The sequence below is a fragment of the Parasteatoda tepidariorum genome, chromosome 9 (genome assembly GCF_043381705.1).
Source record: "Parasteatoda tepidariorum isolate YZ-2023 chromosome 9, CAS_Ptep_4.0, whole genome shotgun sequence".
Classification (NCBI taxonomy): domain Eukaryota; kingdom Metazoa; phylum Arthropoda; class Arachnida; order Araneae; family Theridiidae; genus Parasteatoda; species Parasteatoda tepidariorum.
In genome coordinates, this window is record NC_092212.1 from 68,030,669 (window position 1) to 68,056,754 (window position 26,086).

At 31.9% G+C, this 26,086-nt stretch overlaps 1 protein-coding gene across 1 annotated transcript in view; it reads right to left on the reverse strand.

Annotated features, from left to right (window-relative positions):
* LOC107437956 (semaphorin-5A) overlaps positions 1 to 26,086 on the reverse strand; it is a 276,806-nt gene that overhangs the window by 187,578 nt on the left and 63,142 nt on the right. The window contains exon 2 of the mRNA XM_071185935.1: positions 3,828 to 4,019. The gene's annotated coding sequence lies outside the window, so the exon portion shown is untranslated. The remainder of the gene's footprint in view (positions 1 to 3,827; positions 4,020 to 26,086) is intronic.

The window sequence follows — 26,086 nt, forward strand, 5'->3', positions numbered from 1 at the left end:
CTAAACCTTTTAAAAAAACTAGCAAAATCTGTCTAATATTTGCAAATTTAGTTTGATTGGATTACTGTTGCAAAAATTTCGGAGCATGTTGAACCGTAATATCGTACTACTTTGCCGCTAACATGTTAAGGTGCAAAGCTGAACCACAACATTTTTGTAATTTTCAAACTTTATTACATGTTACTAACTTGGATTTTGGACTAAAATATAATTAAATTTAGCATCTTATAAGGTTTTACAACAAATTTGAGCAGTATAGGTACTCATATTGTGGTTCTGCTTTCTTTTTTTTTAAAAAAATTGAGTTTTGTTAGATAATCTTTTAAGATCAGACGAGACAACTAAATTAAAGAATATCATGCATAAAAAACAAAATTTTAATAAATTAATTAATATGCGAAGAAAACCATATAAGATTGCGTAGCAATTTTCGGGGGTTGGCGAGCGTTAGCGAGCAGGGGGCGCAGTCCACTAGCACTTTAAATTAGTATTACGCAAATACATTAAAAATGCCTGCTAGTGAAAATAAAAAGAAAAACAGCAGCTGTCTCCATAGCAACGCATGCAATGTCGACGCATGCGCAATGCTTAGCATTACTCTTGAACACAGTTGAAAAGTGTGGGGACGTACTTAAATCCAAACTAAGCCCCATTTTGCCAATGGGTAAAAAGGAAAGCAATTAGGATTGTAATGTTCTTAATTACGTATATTCTTCCTCGGCCGAGGAAGAATAGATAGGCTGCTCGAATAGAGCAGCCTATCTATTCGAACCTAGTCAAAGAATATTTGCAAAGTAATAAATAACTAACCACTCTCCTTTTTCAGGGATATCCATCGCCATGATTGTTTGAATAGCATGCTGTGCAACAAGTGTCAATACGTGCTCCGAGTTGTTGATCCTGTTCAGTTAAGATTGCCACGCGAGACAGCAAATGAGAAATGAGCAATATATTTTTTTCTTCTCTTCTTTTTTTCTTTTTTTTTAAACTCTTTGCATTATAAAGAGTATCACGTATTGTTCAGGAGGTTGACGCTCTATTCTTAGAGAGAGAGAGAGAGAGAGTTATGTCGGTTATACCGACTTAATGCGAGAATTGTTAAGTGGAATCTTCTTCTTCCTCAGAAGAAAAGCTAATTAATAAAATCAGTCATAAATTTCTTTGTCTTACTTCTTTAAAAAAATAGACCGTGAGAGTTTTAAATGAGTCTTGTTATGAATTCATGACGAGACAGTTTGAGCTTCCGCTATTGTTAGTTTTGGATGAAGAAGAATATTTATTTAGAGATTATCTGTTTGAGATACAAAATGTTTGAAAATTAATTTTTAATTTAGGAAACGGATTATAGATAATGTTTGCACGTTTATTGGTATATATATATATGTACTGATTTCTCTCGCATTTAAACTGATAAAAATGTTTGAATATTGGTACTTGTCCTTGATTTGTTTATTGAAATTGTTTTGACCATTGAGAAGGGGGGGAGTTATTTATAAATAGGTGTTTTTTTTCTGCAAGGTTCGTTATATTTGGTTCAAAATTGGTCAATTTTAATCTTAAATCCCCTCGAAACTCCACATTTAATTTATTTCTTTTCTTAGTTAAGATTGAATTTACGTGACTGAAACCGGCTTCAACCATATAGGAACTTGGAAATGCTATCATAAATGGCTAAGCTATTTCGTAAAGTCTTACATATTTTTGCATTATATTTATATTGGTCCAAAATTCGCTTATTGTTAAATTTTTAAAAAGCGTCTTTGCTTCAAATCCCCATAATAATTCAGCAAGCAATCAGGAATGTCAATGTTTTCCCAATCGACAAAATGCAGTTTAAAATCGTCGCTCAATTTTTGAAGATTACCTGTATATATTTCCAAGTCTTCTTTTATTTCTAACTGTCACATATCTGAAAAATGCTGATAATCCTTCGACCAATCGACCCTTCCGGTTCGGATCGACCGCCATTCGACCCCCTGGCTCAGATCGACCCCTGCTTATGTTAAATAGACCCCTGGGGTCTATATAGACCACTTTGGCGACCTCTGCTCTAGAAAGTAAATTGGCGAGAAAGACACTAGAGAGTATATTGGTGAGAGGGATACTAACGAGTTTATTGGTGAGACTGCCGCATAAATTGTGACGATTCGAAAACTAAATGGCGAAAACTTCGTCTTGTGACAGTTCATAACCCATAATTCGCATTTACTTGCCTTAAATATTTTAGTAATTGAACAAATTTTGTACAAGTTTTTTTAGTGGTCCTAGTGGATCAGTATGATTTTTTTTTCTTTCTAGAAGATCAAAATTTTTCAATTTACAGGTTCAGCCATTTTGTCATAATCTGCACAGCAGCCATATTGTAGCATTTATTTTGAAAAAAAAAAAAAAAAAATTATATTAACTTATGTTAGAATGAATATGGATAAAAGAAACTTTCAATACTTTTAGCAACAGCATAGCATAGCCAATTTTTTTCGTATTTGCAGCTTATCTTTCAATACCTTAATCTGAAACACATACCTTCAAAGATTTTTCCCGCAAAAATGCGCCTATCAATCGGGCAATGGCACCAAATAAATTTCTCTTCAGTTAATGACTCAAAACGCGCATTTATTTTACACCAGTATTTTAGTAATTTTACGTACTAGTGGATCGAAATTATACATAGTATACTAGATACAATTTATTTCTAGTGGATCTAGTATCTGATCGTAGAGATATTTCTAATGGATCGAAATTATATCTAGAATACTAGATTTCGATCCACTGGAATACCTCAATAGTAATTCTAGTGGATCGAGAAAAAAGTTTTCTATTTGATTTGTTCATTTTAAAGGCTTATTGCTATTTTGGCACATTCTGCAGTACTCATTTCAGTTTGACATTCATTTCGATCAAAATTTTTATAAATAGAATGGATTTGATCTCGAACAAAAAAGAACTGATATTTCTAAGGGGGCTATAATTACTCAATACTGAATCTGTACCATACCTGTAAAAATATTTTTTTTGCTTGAGTAAGTTAGCTGATTAATCAGACGATGGCGATTCAAATAAATTTATCTTCGATTATGATTAATGACCCAAAAGGCACATTTACTTTGAGTAAATATTTTAATAAATTTAAAAATTTCAGAAAAGATTTTCAGTGGTCCTAGTGGATCTATGTTTTTCTATTCTAGTAAATTGAAATTACACCAGTTTAAAGTGACATCTGTTTTGTAATAATCTCTATGGCGGTTATTAGCGTAACATTTATTTTAATCAAATTAACATGCATTAGAAAACATTTAGACGAAAGTGACATATCCAATACCTTCATCATCAACAAATAGCTGTTTTGTATCGGATTTGCACCTTTAATCATTCAATTTAAAATCTGACACATATGCCGGTAAAGAATTTTGCAGTGCCGATTAATCAAACAATGGTGAAAATGAATTTTTCTTTGATTAATGACAAGATTTGATTAATGACAAAAATACAACATTTTCTTTATGCATGTAATTTTGATCCTGTACTATTTACTTTACTTAAGTATTTTAATAAAATTTGAACATTTTGAAAGTTTTTTAAGTGTTGTTCTGGATCAAAAAGTACTTTTCTAGTGGATTGGAATTGTTTTGATTTAAAGGGTTATTTTTTTTGTTGCAATCTCCACAGCAATCGTATTAACGTAACATTCATTTTGAGCAATTGTTAACATATATTAGAATGGATATGGACGAAAGGAACATTGATACTTTAGATATAGCTGCGCAAATCCGATATATCACCCCAGATTTGCAGCTGCAATCATTCAATACTTAACTTAAAGCACATACCTGTAAAGACTTGAAAAAAAGGCAGAGTCGTCTAAGTTTACAGGTTAATCAGACGATGGCGCCAAGTACATTCTTCCTTGATTAATGACCCAAAAGATTGTTCGAAATTTCTACATCCCACGCTTTTTTACACCAGAATGAAGAATGTCTTTAAAAGTGAAACACAATTTGTCTTTTCATTTCGAGTGAAGCCTACGAAAAAAAAGAAAGTCCCAAGTCAAAAATAATAATATAAGAGTGATAAAGACCGAAAACAGATTCTAATAGCTTAATTAAGTTATTAGATATTATCTAAGAAGGCAATAATGAAAAGCTGTGTGGATTGTCGATCGGCAGAAGTTCATAAGAATAATTATTATCTTCCATTTGCATATTTCTGTGGTTGTCGATCTCTAAATGTGAGGTACTTAAAATAATTTATTACCTTTAAACGCGATGACAGCTGCTGAATTTTGGTTATGGTTTAACCCTTTTTTGCCAGAGTTCTTTCATTATTTTTGTATGCTAGGCTTCAAAGTGAAAAGTAAAGCGGAATTTTTGAAATACCAGGTGTGATTTCAGAGCGAGTTTCAAACCAAATATACGTTGGCAAAAGCACCCCTAATCAATATTCTGGAATTAATATATCAAGACAAAGAATAAGAGCAAATTAATGTTTACTAAGTAAACCTTTATAACGTTGACTACCATTAAATTATTAAAATTTTATAACATGATAATTACGGATCCATAGCGGCGAGGGTAATGTATTTACAGAGATGCCAACTTCCTCCGGACAGCAAATATATATATTTTAAAGTGGTAGTATATTAATTGTGATTCTTGATTTAATAAATTCAATTTAGTAGATTTTTATCCACCACTACTTCTAAATAATTCGTAGGCACACATAATTAACAACTTTATAGTACTTATGTCAATTTATGCATATATATTTATCAACTTATGCACGTTAAATTCTTTTGCAAATTCTATTGTATTTAATGAACAATATTTCTCTTATATTTATATTTGTCAACAGATGTCAATTTAGATTCGATATTCAAATGTTATGTTTACTATATTTATTTATGTCAACCTATGTATATATATATTTCAAATTATGTTTATATGTGTCAATTTAGATTCGATATTCAAATGTTATATCTACTATATTTATCTATGTCAACCTATGTATATATATTTCAAATTATGTTTAGATTTATATGCTTATATTTATATGTGTAAATTTAGTTTCGATATTCAAATGTTTATTTACCCAAGCAAAGTGCATGTAATTTTGTATTGGCAACCACATAGACTGCTAAATTCAAAATGTTATCACTTTAAACTTATGTAAATTTCTAGATGTATGGGATAGGGGCCATTGCGCTGCCCAGGTGCCCAATTTTTTATAAATAAAGTAAAGTACTTATGTCATGCTACACCTTTTAAAAAGCAAGCAAAAATAGTCAAATATTTGCATTGTTAATATATTATCGTTTTCTTTTTTAAAAAATTAATTTGGCATGTCCGGAGCAGTTGGCATATCTGTATTTATATTTTAATAATATTTATTTAGAATAATTATGTCTACTACTAAACGCAAATAATTGAAACGTATACAGTATTCTCTCGAAAACAAAAAAATATTTTCCCACTTGACATTCTATATCCACCTAACGTTCATTTGAATTCCTATGTCTAAAAGTTTCTTCTCAAAAACTTAAGGTTCAGGCACAACAATTCAATTGATTGACATAACAATTATGTCACTCAATTGACTTAACAATTCATTACATAACATAAGGTGGACATAACAATTGTCATGCCGAAATTTTTTCGAAATAGAAAATGAATTTTTTCGGTAAAATTACAATATAAGTTTATTGTAAACCAGTTATATTCTATTTAATACATAATTATTTTTCTCCTTATCTTTCAAAAATAAAATTATCATTGTTGTGTCAGCTATCATTACATGCATATTTATTAGTAGTTATTCGTATGTATCATGACTCTACTTTTTAAAATAATATTTTAGAATATATTTTTCTTCTTTTAAGAACATATTAAATTTTGAACTTGTTATCTCGCAAACTCACTATCTCGGAAGTCGTTTTAATTTTGAGATATCGTGAGTTCACTGTTGATTTGAGGGATTTAATTATAGACTATGTCAACTTTCGTCTATCAAAAGGTACCTCATGATAGAATCAAGTTAACATGTCTTATATATCCCTGTGAGATATCGTGAGTTCACTGTTGATTTGAGGGATTTAATTATAGACTATGTCAACTTTCATCTGTCATAAGGTACCTCATGATAATGCTTTGATATCTACTACATTTTGTAAATAACGATGCATTTACTGAAGGTATCAAGTTACATTTGGTAACTAGTCAACCAAAAAATATATTCCTTTTTTATTCCTAATCAAAAACTTAACAACCAGTTTTTAATTTCGCTGTCTTTTCTCTGTTAGGTGTTTAGATGAATCAATTTTAAATGAGTTAAAAAAGAAGTTAAGTCTTCCTAAATTTAGTTTACCTTGACATGTCAGAAGTTTTATTGGAAAGAAACCTTTTATTCGGGTTTGAAGATAGAATATTAATTTTTTCGCTGGAAACAACTGTTTAAACTCAAAAATCGCCCTGTATTGGTATGATACACATTTATTACAAAGCTGTGTTAACAGTTTCTTTGTGGATTCAGATTTTTTCCCATTTAAACGGAAATCGATTTGAGAAATTAGGTTAAATTTCCATCTAATAAGACTTTTCTTATCTTATTATTTTTCATTTATTCTTACATTTTTCCAGAAACTTTATAAAATATGCGACACGAATAGTCATTGATCAATATTGAGGTGAAGATGGCGAAACAGGAACTGTACGTAAAAATTTTCTGATAATCTTCTATTCTCAAAACATTAAAAGAAAATAGAATTATATTATTAAATACTGATTATAAGGTCGGGGTAGTTTGGTTGGCAGGGCACTAGACTCGCGTTCTTGAGAACGGGAGTTCGAGCAAACCAGCCAAAGACTCCCCATGTCATCGGGCGGTGACTGTTGACTGTTGTAAATGGTGACTGTTGCACGCTAAATCTGTCGGGTCACGAAGTCGTCCATGTCCCTATAACAAGTTATAACTCTTGGTGTACTGAATTGGAGATTGATTGTTCTCTGGTTCGGGTGCAAATTACTATCTGTGAATGAATAAAGGAATGAATAGGTCAGCCCTATAAATGGGTGTGGTGTATGTCGAATTCTAGGCCATAGATGGCACCACTGGAAAACAAGAACAATCACACCTTTTCTGTCTTAATTGCCGAGGATAACAACAAAACCAAATACTGAATAGATGATGAAAATAGTCGCCGCTAAACTGTCATTCGACAACTATTAATCATGCTATCAGGAGAAATAAACAAATGAAATGCATCATATATCCGAAGTTATTCTAACATTAAGTTGTTCATTATGAAACCGAAATAGATAAATAAATAAAATAAAATAAAATAAACAAAAAAATATAAAAGAATATTTTCTCAGGAATAAACAAAGGAAAAAAATTAATTAATTATATGATAGAAAGTGCGTCAGAACATTTTTTAAAATTTTACTGAATTCTTTGGCAATTGAGGTTATCTTTATTTGATTAAAAAATCGGTATTTTGCAGAAAATATAAAAATTGCATGCGTCGCTTTTAGAAAAACAATGCCACAAGGCCTAACTACACACCGGTTAAAAAACTAATAAAACTTACCATAAAGTAAAAAAATAAATTCACAGTTAAATAAAAATTAATTTGAGTGACTACACAAATGTTTTCTTTTATTTTCTTTCTATTCTATTCTTTTTAATAAATTGTGATTATGTTAGAACTTGTATGTATATTTTTTGTCTAAATTTCTTTGTCTAAATATTTTTTTTTAATTTTATGATGCTGAAAAATAACTCTGACAAACAATTTTTTTTCTTTTATTGTCGTTTTGAACAGATCTTAGATATTTTTTCGTCACTAATTTAAAGTCATTGCTATCTCCCTTAGAGCTATAGCTTGCGATGCAATTCAATAATATATTCCTAACCAGGATTTTTTTAAAATTCACTCGAGTGAATACTAAATGTTCCTCCTTCTCTGCTGCATAGGGAATGTTGGAAAGAAAGTGATATTGCATTTCAGTTTATAATGCGATACGTTATTCTTTTATGTTTTATTTGTGTTATTTTTTGAAGAAGCAGACGCTAATACTTTATGTTTTGTTTTTGTTATTTTTATAGGAGCAGACGTTAATGCTTTATGTTTTCTTGTGTTATTTTTAAAAGAGCAGACGTTAATGCTTTATGTTTTTTTGTGTTATTTTTAAAGGAGCAGACGTTAATTTTTTGTGTTATTTTTAAAGCAGCAGACGTTAATGCTTTATGTTTTTTTGTGTTATTTTCAGAGGAACAGACGATAATGCTTTATGTTTTTTTGTGTGTTATTTTTAAAGGAGCAGACGTTAATGCTTTATGTTTTTTTGTGTTATTTTTTAAGGAGCAGACGTTTATGCTTTTTGTTTTTTGTGCTATATTTAAAAGAGCAGACTATTATGTTTGAATGTATATAAATTCAAACGCTCTTTAATATTTCAGACGAAAAATAAATTAATCTCAAAATACAACTTTTAAAAACATCTGTAGCTTTTGGAACAAAGCTAATTTTGTATTAAAAATCATCACACCCAAATTAGTACTTGCATAACGAGTACTTGCATAAATTGAACAAATAATTTGTTCCACTGTGTAATTTGAGCTTATGATAATCGATACAGCGCTTAGAACAAATGTTAAACACACAACTATTTTCAATAATTAGTCCAACGTCTGTTATAATTGGTGAAAAATATCCTTTTCTTGTTCTACTACCCGTTTAGGAAATTTTATGAATACAGCAAGGAGGAAAAGCTGATTTCGTGCTCCAGAAAAAAGCACGTAACGCTGAATAAATTTTAAATATACCATATGTACTAAAATTTAAATTAAAACAAAAAGATAGGAAACCATCTGTTCGTAATGTTTGCGAAGAGCGGAGGTAAGTGTGAACACTCGCATTTTTATTGAAGTGAAATGAAAAGAAAAAAAAAGAATAACCTTAGAGAAATGAATAGGTTTGATCTTGTCAAGTCATTCTAAAGAGCTCAACCTGTCGCTTAACCGCTTTTTATAATGAAAACCTATTAAAATCCCAAGGTTAAAAGAGCACTATTAAAGTTACTTAAATCTATTTATGCCGTACGGGAAGACTATGAATTGATTTAATGTACCCTTTTCTTTATTTTTATTTGAAAAAAAGTAAACAAACAACTAGTTAAATTCAAGATTGGAATCGCATGACGGATAAAAATAATAAAATAATCGTTTCTCTCTAATAGTGTTTATTTTCTTTTTTGAGGGCAAGAACTAAACGCTATATCTCATATTGTTAGTCTAGTCCTATAACTATAAAGCATCTGTTTTGAAAAATGAATAATCTGAATTAATTTTATGCCTTATTTTTACGTGATGTCAATAATTGGGTACTTGCACTTCAAGAAGAAGATCATAGATACCCACACATGTGACCTATGACGTCAGCGGCCAACTGATCGTTTATCAGCAAAATGGCGCGTTAAAGTTAAGCTAAGTTTCTCCAGATAAGGTAGAATGTTAATTAACGTGAAGTTAAATAAATACACAGCCGTATCGCACATCGAATTACTTGAAGTATAATTCTTTCTCTTTTACTTAACTTAGATTAACTATTTTATTGTAGCCGTAATATATTTTTGTTTCTGGAACTTCGATGCATAATTAGTTTGTTTATGTTCCACATAGCTTCGTGGCTGTCTTTGTGTTAAGTATTTGTGTAAATATATGGTGACAGAATTTAAATCTTAGAGAAAGAATCTTTGTGAAAGAATATAGAATGTGTCACTTAAAAGAATTGATACTTGACGGGCTTGTCTCACTCGAAAAAGAATGGAAAAAACAGTTGCTAACACAGACAAGTGTCGCGTTTCAACAACCAATCAGGATCGAGACATTCACATTACGTCAAGTTAAGGGCCACTTGCCTGTATACATTTGCTCGGTATGCCCTACATCAATGCCAATGCCCAGTATGCATTTAACCGGTACTCTGAACACTGATGTTTCTCCTAATCTATCCCCAGCAGATGTTAAAATATCGAATAAATATATTAATAACAGCGAATAAATCAATATCAAATCGGATGTAATAAATATTTCGGACATTCACCAAAGAGACTACGAGATTGTTGACATTCACCGGTGAAGGTCGACATTCTTTTGATTTTGGTTATTCACGGTAGCATATTTGTTACGCATTAAAATTAATCATCGCTGGAGGAACTGTTTTTCACTTTAGGCTCTTTGAAGTCTCAAAAAAAGAAAATTAATTCCATCATGTACTGTATTTATTTTTCAATTCTATCTAAAGGGAAAGTAATAGGTTTTCAAATCCACATCAATTAATTTGAGAAAAAATCAATTACCCCTTTCTAGACAGAAGCAATATTCTATCGTCTTTGGCGAGCAACCGCACTTCAACCCCGAACTTGTAAGCCAAGATGTTCCAAATCAATTTCTCGCTTTCTCACAAATTAATAGATATTGCAACAATGACAAACTACATCTTACAAAGACCATTCCCTAATCCATTAATAAAACGTTCTCGGATGCCTAAGAGTTAACTCTTTGGCGCAGTTTCATTATAAAAAATTAAAAAAAAACAGTCTAATAGTTACAAAAAAAATCTGTTTGATTATCGGAAATATATTTGTACTAAAATATAAAATACAAAAAAAAATCTTTCTTTCCATATTCAGAAATTTATCAATAATTGATTTTATTTTTAAAAATTTCACTGATGAATAACTGTTTCTCTTAGAATTACAAATAAGTGCAAATTTGAAAAAATTATTCTTTGGGTTATTCTAGTTTATTCTTAGTTTTATTCTTAGTTTTATTCTTATATTATTCTTAGTTTTTAAGATTTTGTCTTTAACACGAGAAAAGACATAAGTGTTTCTTGCTGTATTTCATAACTATAAATTATTAAAAAGTGAAGTACTTATGATATTTAAATTAATACAAAATAATGACATAATTATAAAAAAAATATCTCGGCAAAAAGTTAATATTAATGCGTAAGTGATGCTTAAAAAGACAATCATGCTAACCATCGGAATATGTAAAAAAAGTTCTTTATAAAATTCAATGTTTGATACTAAAGCAAATGCAACGGACAAAATAAATAAATTAAATGTGTTTTCTTTGTGCTTCTTGGTTGTATGAGTAAGCGATTCCAAAATTTTACTTTAGATGAAAAATCAGGATCACGTTCCTGGGACCAGGGGTTCGAATCCAGCCGGCCGAAAGTACTCCCCGTGTAGTAAATGGTGACTGGTGCATGTTAAATCTACTAGGTTGCAAAGTCCTTCATGTTCCAATAACAAATTATACCTCTGGGGAGTACTGAATCGGAGATTGATCATTCTCTGGTTCAGGTCGAAATTACGATCTGTGGATGAATGAATGACCCATTAACGGGACATCCTATAAACGGGAGTGACGTATGGGTGTGGCAGAAGTTGAATTTTTGGCCCATGGATGGCGCCACTGGAAAACAAGAACAATCGCACCCCTTGCCTTTAAGGCCTACGACGACAACAACAAATGAAGTATCGATTATTTCAGAAAAGGCTGAAAAATCCTTTCATGATAATGTGTAATAATAATCATAGTTTAATATACAGGGTGTTTATAAATTCCCGGACCCATTTTGATGTTTAATTACTCATAAAGTAATGAAGATATAAACGTTTATGATGGCGTTTATTGATGGAATAACTCATATATTTTCCTTTTCAGGTTTGAATATCTTTACTTTTGTAAATATCGTCTGCGCGTGTGGTTAATTTCAGATAATTTAATTTTCCAGTCTAAATATCTGTACTTTTCTAAATATCGTCTGCTTATTAATTGCATTTTTCTCTCTTCTGTTTTTGGCAACTATTGCAATGTTACTATTGCAATACTTTTGATGTTGTATGTAGTACTTTTCCACGTGATGTTTTATTCGAGCGGATATTAAGGAGAATTCATACACCACAGCACAGATTTTATGGTGGATGCCGACATGTTACCTGGCTTGTAATTGACTATCGACTTGATATTTTCCGTGCGACGAAGTGGGGAAGTTCATTGACAAGGGTCATGAAACTTTTTGATTCTATCTAACCATTTATGTTATTAATTTTAATCTATCTTTAATATTTTATGAGTTATTAAACATCAAAATGGGTCCGGGACTTTATAAACACCCTGTAGTTTGAAATACATTTTTTTCAATAATTTCTCTACGGCATCCATGAGGAAGAATTAAAAATACCCAACTTCGACTAACGCTCTAAACTCAAGAGCAAGATATCCTTAGCCTTAATGTAATGTTAATTTAAGGTACAAGTCGAGTACAATAATATTATTGTACGAAACAATGAACCATATCGCGTATTGAAGAAAATAGACATTGCTTGAAATGCGAACTTCAAAAAAGTGGATATTGGTAAGAACGCGTTTTGAAAAAATGATCAGATTTTGAAATGTACGTTTGCAAAAATGAACATAGCAATTTGAGTAAATAAACTTAATGGAATCTGCCTTTTTAAAAAAAAACTGCTTGTAACTATTTTTTTAAAAAAATAAGTAAGTAGTGAAGAAAGATTATTTTTAGTGTTTACAGAACTAATAAAACTTTCATATTGAGTTTCAAAAATAACACGTGTGTTAAAAATTTTGGTTCATAGTTTAACATTCAACAGGTAACACTCAGCATGTAACTTTTAACATTCAGCATAAATCTTTTAATACGCATTTTCAACTTTGTTAGTTTTTCTATCATGTATTTCAAATTTTGTCAATTTTTTTAAATATGAATTCTTCGCGTTAAAAACACTTTTTTTAAATATGCATTTCTAGCTTTCTCCAATTCTCTAAATACTCATTTTGAGTTTTGTCAATTTTTAATCTCGCAATTCAAGTTACGCAGTTTTTTTAAACGCTTATTGATAGCGCTATGTCGTTTTTTTTTTTCTTTCCAAACGCGTATATCAAACTATATTTTTTTTAAACGCGCTTTTTGAGTTACATCAAAATTAAAAATTTCTCTGACAAAACGTCGTTTGTTAATCAGCGTTACTTACTGTCACTCTATCCATCAATGAAAGCAACATCAATCTATTTTTTTTATCGGTTTTTGTGGTCGAACAATATCATTTATAGTGCAATCTAATCCTCATCAGTGAGTTTAATCAATTTTATCTAAAAGGCGCATTTGTGTCAATATTTTCCAACTCGCAAACAAGCGATGTTCATTTCTGGAAAACGCTACTTATAGCTATTTTATTTTATAACAGTCGTTGAACAGCCGACCCAAATTTGGGTTTACGACTACTAATGTTCAACGAGGAAAACCGGATTCGAATCCTAGCGATGACTGGTAGATACGAATTCCGCATCTGGTTTGCACCGACCACAGTGTTGACGTGAAATATCCTCAATGGTAGACGGTTCAAGGGTTAGAGTCCCCTTGCCGTCAGGCTAACCATGGAAGGTTCTCGTTGTCTTCCTCTCCATGTAACGCAAATGCAGGTTAGCTCCATCAAAAAGTCCTCCGCGAAGGCAAATTTCTCCCAATACTCTATCCAGGAGTTCCCTTGTCTTCTGGACTGGGTTCAAAATTACAAGGCTAAGGAGTTGAACATTAGTAGTCGTAAACCCATAAAATTGGGTCGGCTGTTCAACGACGATTATGAAATAAAATAAAATGATTTTTATGCTTCGTTGCCACTGCCCAATATACATTTGTCAGGTATACCGTACACTGGTGTTTTTTTTTAAGATTCAGTGCGTCTGCCCGGTATACATTTGCCCAGTATGCCCTACATCAATGTTTTTTTAAGGTTCAGTGCCTCTGTCCGGTATACATTTGCCGGGTATGCCTTATATCAATTTTTTTAAGGTTCAGTGCCTCTGCCCGGTACTCCGAACACTGATGTTTGTCTTAATCTATTCTCAGGAAATATTAAAGTACAGAATAAATATGATAATATCAACGAATAAATTGATATCATATAAAAAAACAAAAACAAATATTTCAGACATTCACCAATGCGACTACGTGGTTGTTGACATTCACTGGTGAAAGTGAAATGCCGACATTCTCTTGATTTCGGTCAGACACGGTAACAGACATATATTTTTAAAAAGAATAAAAATATTTTTTTTTTTATGAATTTCCGCTAGAAATTACGTGTCTATTAACTTAAAGATATTAAAATATTTCTAAGATAGGCAGTTTTTACAACGTTAGTAGTCGTGAACCCAAAAAAATTAGGTTGGCTGCTCAACGACGGTTATAAAATAAAATAAAAGAAAATAAAAGAAACATCAATCTAATGTTTTTGATCATTCAAATCATTAAAAGCCTTCTGTAGTCGAACAATACCATGTATAGAGCGATTTATACCTCATCAGAAGGGTTTTATATCAATTATGTCTTGAGGGCGCATGTCAACAATCATGTTATTAAATGCTATCGATATAGCGAGTGTTTTGAACTCAGAATCCTTTTATTTTGCTTATACATGCCCAGAAAGGTCAACCCTACCTTAAGGGATTTTCGCCTTGGTACATGATTAATTGGTATACGACAGTATTTTAATTTGATTGAAAGCCGTTCTTGATTCTACTAGCTTTCTTCAGAGACTTTAGTGGAAAATGAAAAAGCTATATCTAAATTTTGCTTAAGTTTTTCTTTAGACGTTCGTTAAAATAAAAAAAAGACTTGTCCTTCATGAAATCTGTTTTTTTTTTGTTTATTTTTTTTACGTTTAGTGTTTGTTCTTTTAAATATAGATAACAATGATGAACGAGACCTTGGAATTTGACAAATTATTTGTATTCATCGTAATTTTTTTTTTTTGTATTTTTTTTTTTCAATTCAAAATATGTTTTTTTGAAATTATGTTTTCGAGTTATCATTTAATTTATTCTGATTAAATATGTCTGGATTGACTTTTTTTTAAAAAAAAAGAAGCTGAAATGAATGAAAAAACAAAATGGAAATAAAATGGCAACGTGTTCCAATTGTAGGAATCGGAAAACGATTGAAAGCTCCAGTTGATTGTGGAGCTTTGAGCGCTCCGCTGTAACGCAGACGATAAAAGTGGTGTTCTTTCTACTGGGGGTGGGGAGCTTGATTTCGATAACCAGGGCCTGATTATCGCCTATGCCCAATAGGCATAGGCATAACTGAATTTCTGAGGGGCCTCAAAAATTAGTAAAAAGTCTAATGGAAGGTGGGCTAGCTTTGTGTTGGTTTAAGTACTAAATAAAAAAATAATTACAGCTTACAATAAAAAAAATAATTCAGCTAATCAGTGACTTTCAGAAAAAATCACAGACTTTAACTGTTTGTGGTCACCAAACTATTTTTATTTTGACATAACATTGTTTTGTTGTTTTATATATTTTGCTTTAATTTATAGATACGTAAACTTTATCATAGAAAAATTCTTCAATTGCCTGCTTTCAGCATTTCTTAGAATGTTTATCTTGAATTAGGTAATTTTATAGATTCCTTTCTACTGTCGGAACTATTTACTCAAAATATTATGTAAACTTCAGTAATTTAATTTCACAATATTTTGTAAGGGGCCCGGAGAATTTGGTGGGCCTTGGGCCTGAATTTGTCTTGATCTGTCCCTGTCGATAACTGGCGTGTATATGCAGTATGAAATTATGAAGTGTATGAAAAGTCCTCGTTGTCTATGATGTGGAAGTTTGGAGAAGGGTGTACCAGCTCAAGCGCTGTCCTCGTCGTCTGACCAAGATCGAAATTTTTGGCATTCCTGTCATGGCTGTTAAAAGATCGAGTTGTGTAAAAAGGGGATAGGTGCTTGTTCGTGGTTAGCTGGAGGGTGGAGCACTATAGCTCTATTCTCTTCTAACAAAATGGCAATTTCAATGGAATAATTCAGACAGAGGCAGACGTCTATTCAAAATTATTAACAATGTTACTTTTTTCAAAACAATTCCTCCAAAACAAGTCATCTGGTTCTTGACGGGTCATGGGACCATTTCCAACCTTCTTTAATTACCTGCATATAACAGATACTGATCTTTGCACCTGCGGCCAACAAGGTTGGCCTGAACATTATCTCACTAGTTGTCCCTACACTGTCTCCTGGCATAGTCGTCACCCTAGCCCAACAAATTTAGAAATTTGGCAGAAAACTTTTATTACAAACAATACTTTAAACAAAAGATTAATAACAGTAATGAACTTCTAAGCGGATAATGACTATCTATTAAAATTTTAATATCTTCCCATTTTACATGTATAATATTTTTTTGTCTTATTTCTTCTTAAATTCCACACTTTCAGTAAAATCTGTTCTTTTTTTCTTTTTTTTTTTAAATTTTTAAATTTTTTTTAAATATTATGTTATTTAGGCTGGAGCGGAGCTGGACCAGCGGCCAAGTCCTGGGCTATATGGTTAAGGGTTTTCATAACCTAGGTACATGCTCAGGGCTTGGAGGAAAGAAAAAAAGAAAGAAAAAAAGCTCTCTGTGGTGCTTGTAGGTAAATAGTCGAATGTTTGGTAGCAAGATATGCCGTTTCCCTTATAATTTGACAAAACAAAGATTTCGCCAATTTACGATAACTCCCGTACTTAAGATTTCTAGAAATAAAGAGAGTACACTAACAGTGCGCATGCGTCGATTCGAGTGAAATGCGCATGCGCCGGTGAAAGAATACCCAACTTACGTAAGGGAAAATAGGAGATTTCGCAAAAATCCGTTATTTAAAAACGCAAACGTAGTAGAATATCGTTTTATCTTTGACTAAGAAACTAAAACAAACATTTACAATGGACGCAGACGATCTCCTCGTTCAACCAATTGCTGTAATACCACACGATTCATTTCTAAATTTCATCAATACATTTCTTCAAATTCGCATTCTATGCTCATGAAGGTAGGCTCCGTGAAGGTCATGTTCAAAGGTAGGCTTTAACAGAAAACATTTAACGATATGAACAGCGCACATGTTGCTTTGTATTTGTAACGTAAATTACGCCAACATAACGCAAAGATACGTACCATCTAGCATAAACGTGAGCATGCGCAATAGCTTCATTCTTACTTACGATGGAAGCTAACATAAAAGTGCGAAATCCTAATGTGTTCATAATTGTCTTTATGTTCAGTCCCAGGCCAAATTATTGAACGCACTATAAGATTCTATTTAAAATCTTAATTATCAGTTAATACTCTACCGCTTTACTGTTTTTACGCAGTTTGCACATGTTGACGTTTGTGTATCAATTGGTTAAATTGGGCGATAGATAATATAAATTCGCAGGTAGGTAGGTATTTACGTCGCACTAGAGCTGCCCAATGGGCTGTTGGCGACGGTCTGAGAAACATCCTTAAGGTTGATCCGAAGACATGCCATCGCAATTTTGATCCTCTACAGAGGGGATGGCTCTCCTGCTTTGGTAGCCCGACGACCTGCGCGAAGTCGAGTACTTTACGGTAGAACAGTTTAATGGGGACCGATACCACGCAACCTCGGTCCCTACGTAGGCTGATCAAAGTGGTCACAAACCCGCTTACTAACCGCAGCCAGTGATACTTGAGCTCGGTGTTCTACTGGGAACCATGACTTTGCTATCAGTCCACTACGGGACTCCTGCTTACAATTTCATGCAGCATAAAGCACGAGGCTTCAATGTGGAGAAAAGAAATTTTGTCAAAAATTTTTCTGGTTTATACGACACTTAATTCGTTTATCATTAAAAATTTAATAGATGGTGTTCATGCGGAATCAATATCAGGTCGCTCATGACTCGTTTATAAGAAAATTTACTTTTAAATATTTTTAAGATGATTCCAAATAATCGTGTTACATTATCTTTTTTTTTTTACTAAAAAAAAATTAAGTGGTACGGCTTACAATACATATTTCAATTCCGATATCAGTTTTCAAATTCTGCGATTATCATTTTGATATGGGTATTTTTTGCTCAGAATTAAATTATAGGCCTACACAAATTGTTTTTATTCTTCTAAATAATAAACCTTTTATTCAAACCCGAAATAATTCCAATTCATCTTTTTTTCGTTACTATTATTTCAAACATAACGCGCTCTGAAAGCAAAATCAGTTTATTCGTTGGTGGCAAAAAGTTTAACGACCAAACACAAAAAGATTCGAATCTATTTTTTTTCTCCGAAATTTTAAATCCGTTTCGTCTTTTCACTTCCCTTTTTCGTCAAGTAAAAATTCATCATCTTTAATTCCAAACAAACCAAAAGGGTAAGTAAGAAGAGTTTAAAATTCATCAAAACAAGGCTTAAAAGAAACGCTATCCGGAAAAGTGAAATCTTTTGATATCTTGGGCGTACAATTTATATATTCTTCTGTTAGCTATTACAGACCTTTAACCTTCTTTTTTCGCTTGGCTGGGACCCTCGACTAAGAATACATCAAAATAATATAACAAAGAGAAGAAAAATTACTTTTGGAAAAATGGGAACTTTTTTAATATAAAAACCCAAAGCACGTGCTGAGCTTCGTCTTGTCGCTGGGTCCAATTAGGGCTGGATTTTTTTTTGGGTGTTGTCGCCAGCACATCTAAGATAGGTCCCAGGGTTTCTATCGCGCTGAATCAAAGGGCTGAGGAGGGCCCGAAAGCAAAGACACGCCCTGGCTTGTGGCCCCGAAGGTCTGTTGTCAGGCGCCGTTTTTACAGATTGTCATTTATTTTTTTAAAGAGAATTTGAAGAGATGAATTAAAAAGAGGTTTCCTGATTCATTTTTTTTTATAAACGCGCTAGTTTTAAGGAAACACCTGAATATGATGTTTGCTTTTGCTTGTTAAATGAGTTTCGGAGAAAAAGGAAATGCATTAAGCTGTATTTCGAAATTAATAACAAGGAAGTAAAGAAAAGCTTTAGGTATGGATAGTTCAGTGGGAACCATTTCACATTGAATGCCAGGGTAATTTTACATGGCTTACCCGAAAGCCATCGAATGTAAAACAGCGAATTTTAATGAAATCTTTAAATTTGAAAATTATGTCAAAGATAAAAATTACAGACCAATAGCTGCACATTTTACCTCCGACGCCTCATATCATAACTATCAAAACAAATAATTTCATCAGCCTTTCTGAAAATAACGTTTCCTCATGCTGATACAAATCTAAACAACTCCAAAATCAGACAAACAAAGTTTAGAGCAAGCTGCTTATTTTAATTTTTGATTCCTTTTTAGTTATTCAAGCAAAATGCTTGAAACATTCATAACAGCAACTCCACTGCCTGCTTACCTCAACCAAAACAGTGTTAAAATTCCAGATGAATGGGATAGGGGTCGATTCGCGGCCCAGGTGCCCAATAAAAACAAAATACTAGGACTAGGACATTCCTCTCGTGGTAAGGCTTTTAAAATGTTGGTGTTCGTGGTTTTCCTCCCCATGTAACGCAAATGCTGGTTAATTCCATCAAAAAGTCCTCCACGAAGGCAAATTTCTCCCAATAAGTCTCAATCCAGGAGTTCATTTGTCTTCTGGATTAAGTTCAAAATTACAAGGCTGCGAAGTTGAACATTAGTAGTCGTAAACCCAAAATTTCTACGAAGGTTATAATTACGCGGTAAATAACTACAAACTAAATTTGCAAATATTAGACAGATTTTGCTACTTTTTTAAAAGGTTTAGCATGACATTTCTGAATAAAGTGGTGAATTATATAAGCCTACGTATGGTTTAGAAATAGCGGTGGATAAAAATCTAACTAAATTGAATATATTAAACCAAGAATCGTAATTAATAAACTACCACTTGAAAATATTGATTCGCTGTCCGGAGCAAGTTGGCATCTCTGTGTATATAAATAAAACTATTTTTGTGTGTTCTATGTTGCATTCATTTCTTCAAACCATTTTAGTAACGAAAATAATATAAAAAATATAAAAATTTACTCGAATTATGTGTTTCTAATAGTCTTGGCTTTACCGGTCATTGGTAACCTCCGTGGCGCTACGAACAAACTCAGTGCTGGTCACCGGTGACCTCCATGGCATTCAACGTGTTAACAAGGTAGGAATTAAGCTAGGCTGATCAATAAAGCTCTTGCAGTTAATGGACAACTTATACGTTTAAGTCCATTAATTCACCAAAACCAATTTTTCGTTATTTCTTTCATTGTTGGTTATTAAATATTAAATTACCAGAGTATAATAATAATATTTGGTTGTTGAATGTATTATTTTAAAACAAAATCTAAGTATAGTTAGGAAGCATATTAGGATGAAGCTATAATGTTAAATTTTTCTTTATTAACACATAAAATTTGATTTGAGGGAAGAAAACTAAAAAAAGAGCTGGGATAGCCTGGTTGGCCGGGCGCTAGACTCACGTTCGTGAAAAAGGAAGTTCAACCGGCCGAAGACTCTTTGAGTAGTGAATGGTGACTGGGGCAAGTTAAATCTGTTATGTCACAAATTCCTCCATGTTCCCATAACAAATTATACCTTTGGGGGTACTGAATTGGAGATCGATCGTTCTCTGGTTCCGGTCAAAATTATGATCTGTGGATGAATGAATGGGTCCACCCTATAAACGCGTATGACGTTTGGGTGTAGCAGAAGTCAAATTCTTGGCCATAGATGGCGCCACTGGGAAACAAGGACAATCGCACCCCTTGCCTTAATGGCCGACGACAGCAACAACAACATTGATCATCTTTAAATTAAATAATAAGAAATAGCTTAGTACAAATATTTATTTTTTTCCAGTTAGTAAAGCATTTAATTCCTTCTCGTCGCTTTATTATTTTTTTTTATTACCCTTCCAACCTATTACAAAACATCAAATTATTTGTTACTGTATTATTAAGTTCAAATGAACTAATCGCAAAAAATGAACAAATTCTGTTCATAATTTCGATATTTTTAACGTAATTTTGAAGAGAGCTGTAAGGACAAGTATTAAGGTAAACTGTGCTTGCCGAAAACAAGTCTGGGAAGCTAAGAAGTATCTCTATTAGAAGTAGAAAACCATGAAATTTTCCACAATATTTCCAATGACAACAACACTCTAACCTCGATTTGTTTAATTCTGAGAAAAGTACTAACTCTTTTTCAGAAGTGTTACTTAATTCTTACTTTTTAATTTTTAATTTTTGGCAACATAAATGTCTAATATAATTAAAAACAGCTTATCTTTGTAAGAATCTTAATATGATTAAGTTAATTGACATGCAAATTCTATATAAAATTGATAAATTTTTTATTGTATTCTTTTCAAAAATGTATTTGCTACCGTAAGAGACCGAAATCAAGAGAATGTCGACTTTCACCGGTGAATGTCATCAACCACATAGTCGCTTTGGCGAATGTCCGAAATATTTGTTATATCCGATTTGATATCAATTTATGCATTGATATTATCATATTTATTCTATATTTTAATATCTGCTGAGGATAGATAAGGAAAAACATCAGTGTAGGGTATACCGGGCAGTGGCACTGAACCTTAAAAACACTGATATAGGGCATACCGGGAAAATGTATACCAGGCAGGGGCACTGGACCTTAAAACACATCAGTGTAAGGTATACCAGGCAGAGGCACTGAACCTTAAAAAGCATTAGTGCAGGGTATACAGGGAAAATGTATACCGGGCGGTGGCACTAAACCTTAAAAAAAAAAAAAAAAAAAAAAAAAAAAAAAAAAAAATTATTTTATTTTATAATTGTCGTTGAACAGCCCACTGAATTTTCAGTTTACGGTTACCATTGTTCAACCCCGTAACCTAGCAATTTTGAACCCAATCCAGAAGACAAGGGAATTCATGGATCAAGCATTGGGAGAAATTAGCCTTTTTGATAGAACTTTTATTTAATCGTAATACCTATACATTTTTACATACTTCTCAAAATTTTCACACCTGTATGTATTAAAATTTCCACCAAGCGAATCGGAATTTAACGTAAAAAAAATTTAACAATTAAAACACTTAATATTTTTTAATGTAAAAAGATGTACGTTTAATATATATATTTTGAAATATGTAAATAAAATATATCTTTTAATATTTTATTTACATATTTCAAAATAAAATACGTAAATAATGTTTATATGTTATGTAAACATTTTATTACATGTTTATATGTAAATAAAATGTATCTTTATCTTTTAATCTTGATTTTTGGACCTAACATTTTAAATATTTTACTAGATAATAAATTTTTTTTTATATTTAAATATTTTTTAAACGCATAAATCTATAATTCTTAATCAATAAACTTAAGTGTTCAAATTTCACATTAGAATGTAAAATAAGTATTTTTCATTTTAATATAATTTTTTTAGAAAGTAACGCACATTCTTAGAAAACAATAAAGTCTTAGATAACAATAACTGTGTATAAACTAAATCTATTTTTCCCCATAAAAGGAAAAGCAGCAATCTAGAAATCACCGTCTCTTTTATTCCCTAGCTACAATTATTCAGATGCATATCAGCATAATGTTTTATCGTCACATAATTACTGATTAGGTATATATTTAACTACAACGATGCCAGAAAGATTGCATTTGGCGCCGGACAAAATCCTTGGATCGCCAATCAAGAATGCAGTCTGAAGACTTCAATCTTAGGCGTGTTCTATAGGACATTTCGTTCGCATATTTAGAATCTCTTCTATAGAAACAAGCAACAAAATTGCCCTCTTACTTTGCATATATGTGGTTAACATCAATATTGGCTTCCGTTGTTTTTCTGATATATTAGATTTCGACTATTTAGCAATAGATTTATGAAATTTCAGTTAAAATTTTGTTTTTTATGCATGATATTCTTTAATTTAGTTGTCTCGTCTGATCTTAAAAGATTATCTAACAAAACTCAATTTTTTTTAAAAAAAGAAAGTAGCACCACAATATGGGTTCCTATACTGCTCAAATTTGTTGTAAAACCTTATAAGATGCTAAATTTAATTATATTTTAGTCCAAAATCCAAGTTAGTAACATGTAATAAAGTTTGAAAATTACAAAAATGTTGTGGTTCAGCTTTGCACCTTAACATGTTAGCGGCAAAGTAGTACGATATTACGGTTCAACATGCTCCGAAATTTTTGCAACAGTAATCCAATGCAAACCGTCGCCAATAGCTCATTATGCTGCTCAAGTGCAACGTGAATAAAAATACCGTATCTTAATTTGTGATGTCTTTCTTCAATTTACAAGCAGTTCTTAGAACGCAATTAGATATATTTATATGATAAATGTAGATACGTTTAAAGTTATGTTGGGTACCGAACCTGCTACCTTTTTTTTTAGTGAGATCAGCAGACAAATAATCCCTTGTGACTTAGAACTAAGGTATTCACTTTCCGATAGTTAGAGAGTAGTTTTGTTTAAGTACAGTGTATCCATTAATTTAATGATGTGTAATCGTTTAAATTATACTAGTGGTTTGTGCCCCCTGCTCGCTAACGCTCGCCAACCCCCGAAAACTGCAACGCAATATTATATGGTTTGCTTCGCAAACCAAGCTCGCTTCGCTCGCTACTAACTTAGGAACATTGCAAATGCACAAAATTCTAAAAATTCAAAACAATCATTCAAATCCATATAACAACTTTTTTTTTAAAAAAAAAAATTCATCTTTTTAGTGAATACTAAGTCATTAAAATAAACTTGAATTCAAATAAATGACACGTAATTCGTTAAACCTATTAGAAATGTGTAATAGTATAATTCGTGATATGAATCAAAAATCGTCAAATAAATTCGTAATATATAAATTCGTGAAAAAAAGCGCTTTCGACAAAATACTAAAATGGAGATCGATCGAAAAATACTACTCACTTCTGCCTAGCTTAATAGTATGAGATTGCAGCAGCTGATGCTCGCTGGTTATTTCAGTTTCCGTTTTTAAAAGCGCCATATGTTGAGTCACCTCAGCTAGATTTGGCATGTGACATTTTTAGCGGCAATCATTGGTCGATTCGCCGTGTAAGAGAAATAGTAACGTAAACAAAACAAAGCCAACGTTGCCACTGGTGGAAAAGAAATACAACCAAAATTTGGGAGCCGCGTAAGAGAATTATATATATTAGATATATGTATAAAGCTATCAAAATCGGTCGAATCAATACCGAGGAAAGTAGGACTTGATACATATGAATCTGCTTGTCAGCCGGAGGATACATGAAGCTATTTTTCCGTGCAATCAAACGACTTCTGAAGTTTTCAACACCTTTTTATTTATAGTAATTTTCTTAAAATTCGATAGCGTTTTTATTTTTTCCATTTTAAAATATTATTCCGCGATCACTTAAATTATTGCATTATGAATTCTTTAGCTCCATTAAAAAAAAAGAAGAAAAAAGAGAGTTTAAAATACCATACTATGAATGGCAGTTAATACGGAACAACCTAGATATAGATTTTATTCTTTTCTCTGTTCATATTTGATCATGTAACTGTTTAAACTCAAATGTTAAGAAGTAGCATTTGCGTTCAATTTGAAACACAAAGTGAAAATATTACTGAAAAAACAGGCAAACAATCGCAAAATAGAGAAAATTGAAAAATTTCAATGATGTAAAAAACTTACTTGCCTGTATTCATTTTCCCTCAAGGATCTAACATAAAGGCGTTGCTATTTATGCTATCCAGATGTAAAAGAAATTGAAAAAATTTCAATAGAAATGCTTCTATTTATTTTTAGAAAAACTACATTAATTTTTATCGTTTTAAATTAAATTTTTTATTTGTGTTCAAATTTGAAATTACCATTAATGTTTGCATCAATACAATTTTCTGTTATTTTAATTCTTATAATTTATAAAACGAATGTTCTTTTTTTTCTGGAAACATATTTTCTATCAAATAAGGAAGACCGATGAATTGGGATAAAAGAAAAATGATGAAAAAGAATTATTATGTCGGCAACTCCAAAAGAGAAAGCGATTTGCAGTAAGTGAACAGAAGTGAAATGATACATTTGACCTTGAGATGCCCAATCAGGAGAAAAAGGTGTTACTGGTCAGAACAGAAACTGTTAGAAATCATAATTTATTCTCTTCTTTTTAAACGCTTCATTTGAGAACAAAACATTTCCCACTTCGCTGGTTTTTAACAAATTTAATTCTTTCTTTTAAGACCGCCGCCATTTCGGATTGTTGAAGAAATTTATCGTCTGCTTTATAAAATAACTGATAGAAGCTGTAATAAGCACAACTAATTGCAGTAATTATGCTCTTTTTTTTACAAAACGATTACGAATAGTGTTTTATTATGTTTTGCCAAAGAAAAAAAAACACAAATAACCAATTTTACAATAAAATAAATCGTTTGATAAGTTAGTTATTATAATGAACTTGGAGAACTTTTTCCGCATTAAATAAAAGAGTGTTCCTTTGAGTTTTTATGACCTCATTTAAATATGCTTAACTAAATATTTAGAGAAAAGACTTATGCTGGCACAAATTTAGTGGTCCGCATAAAAATAAATAATAGCTAATCTGAAAATACATCTACCTGTTCTAACTCTTTACTATTTTTAGCCCAGAAGTATTGATATCAACGCTTCCATATAAGAAATTGGTGATTCATTTATTCATTAAAAAACTTCGAGGTAAATAAATGTGCTACATAGATCACACTGTTTCTGCTGATAATTTTTATTTATTCCCTGATAGTACATCTTGCTTGTACCCTAATTGTGCTAGTGAACCTTGTACCACTGTACTTTAATTTAAGGTCAAATATAAATACGTTTATAATTAATGTATTATTTCAATTATGATTTATTTTGTTTTAATTTATAACTGGCGTTAAACAGCTGACCCAATTATGAGTTTACGACTATCAATGGTCAACTCTCTAGCCTTGTAAATTTTAAACTCAATTTTGAAGCCAAGAGAACTCCATGATCAAACATTAGGACACACTAGCCGATGAACTAACCCGCATTTACGTTACACTGAAACGAAAACCACGAAAGACTTTCATGGTTAACCCAATGCAAGGGGATTCTAACCCATGATCCGTTTACCACTGAGGATTATTTTACATAAGCAGTACGGTAGGTAAGAGACTTCGTTGAGATTTAAACCCACGTCACCTCATTGGGGGGGGGGG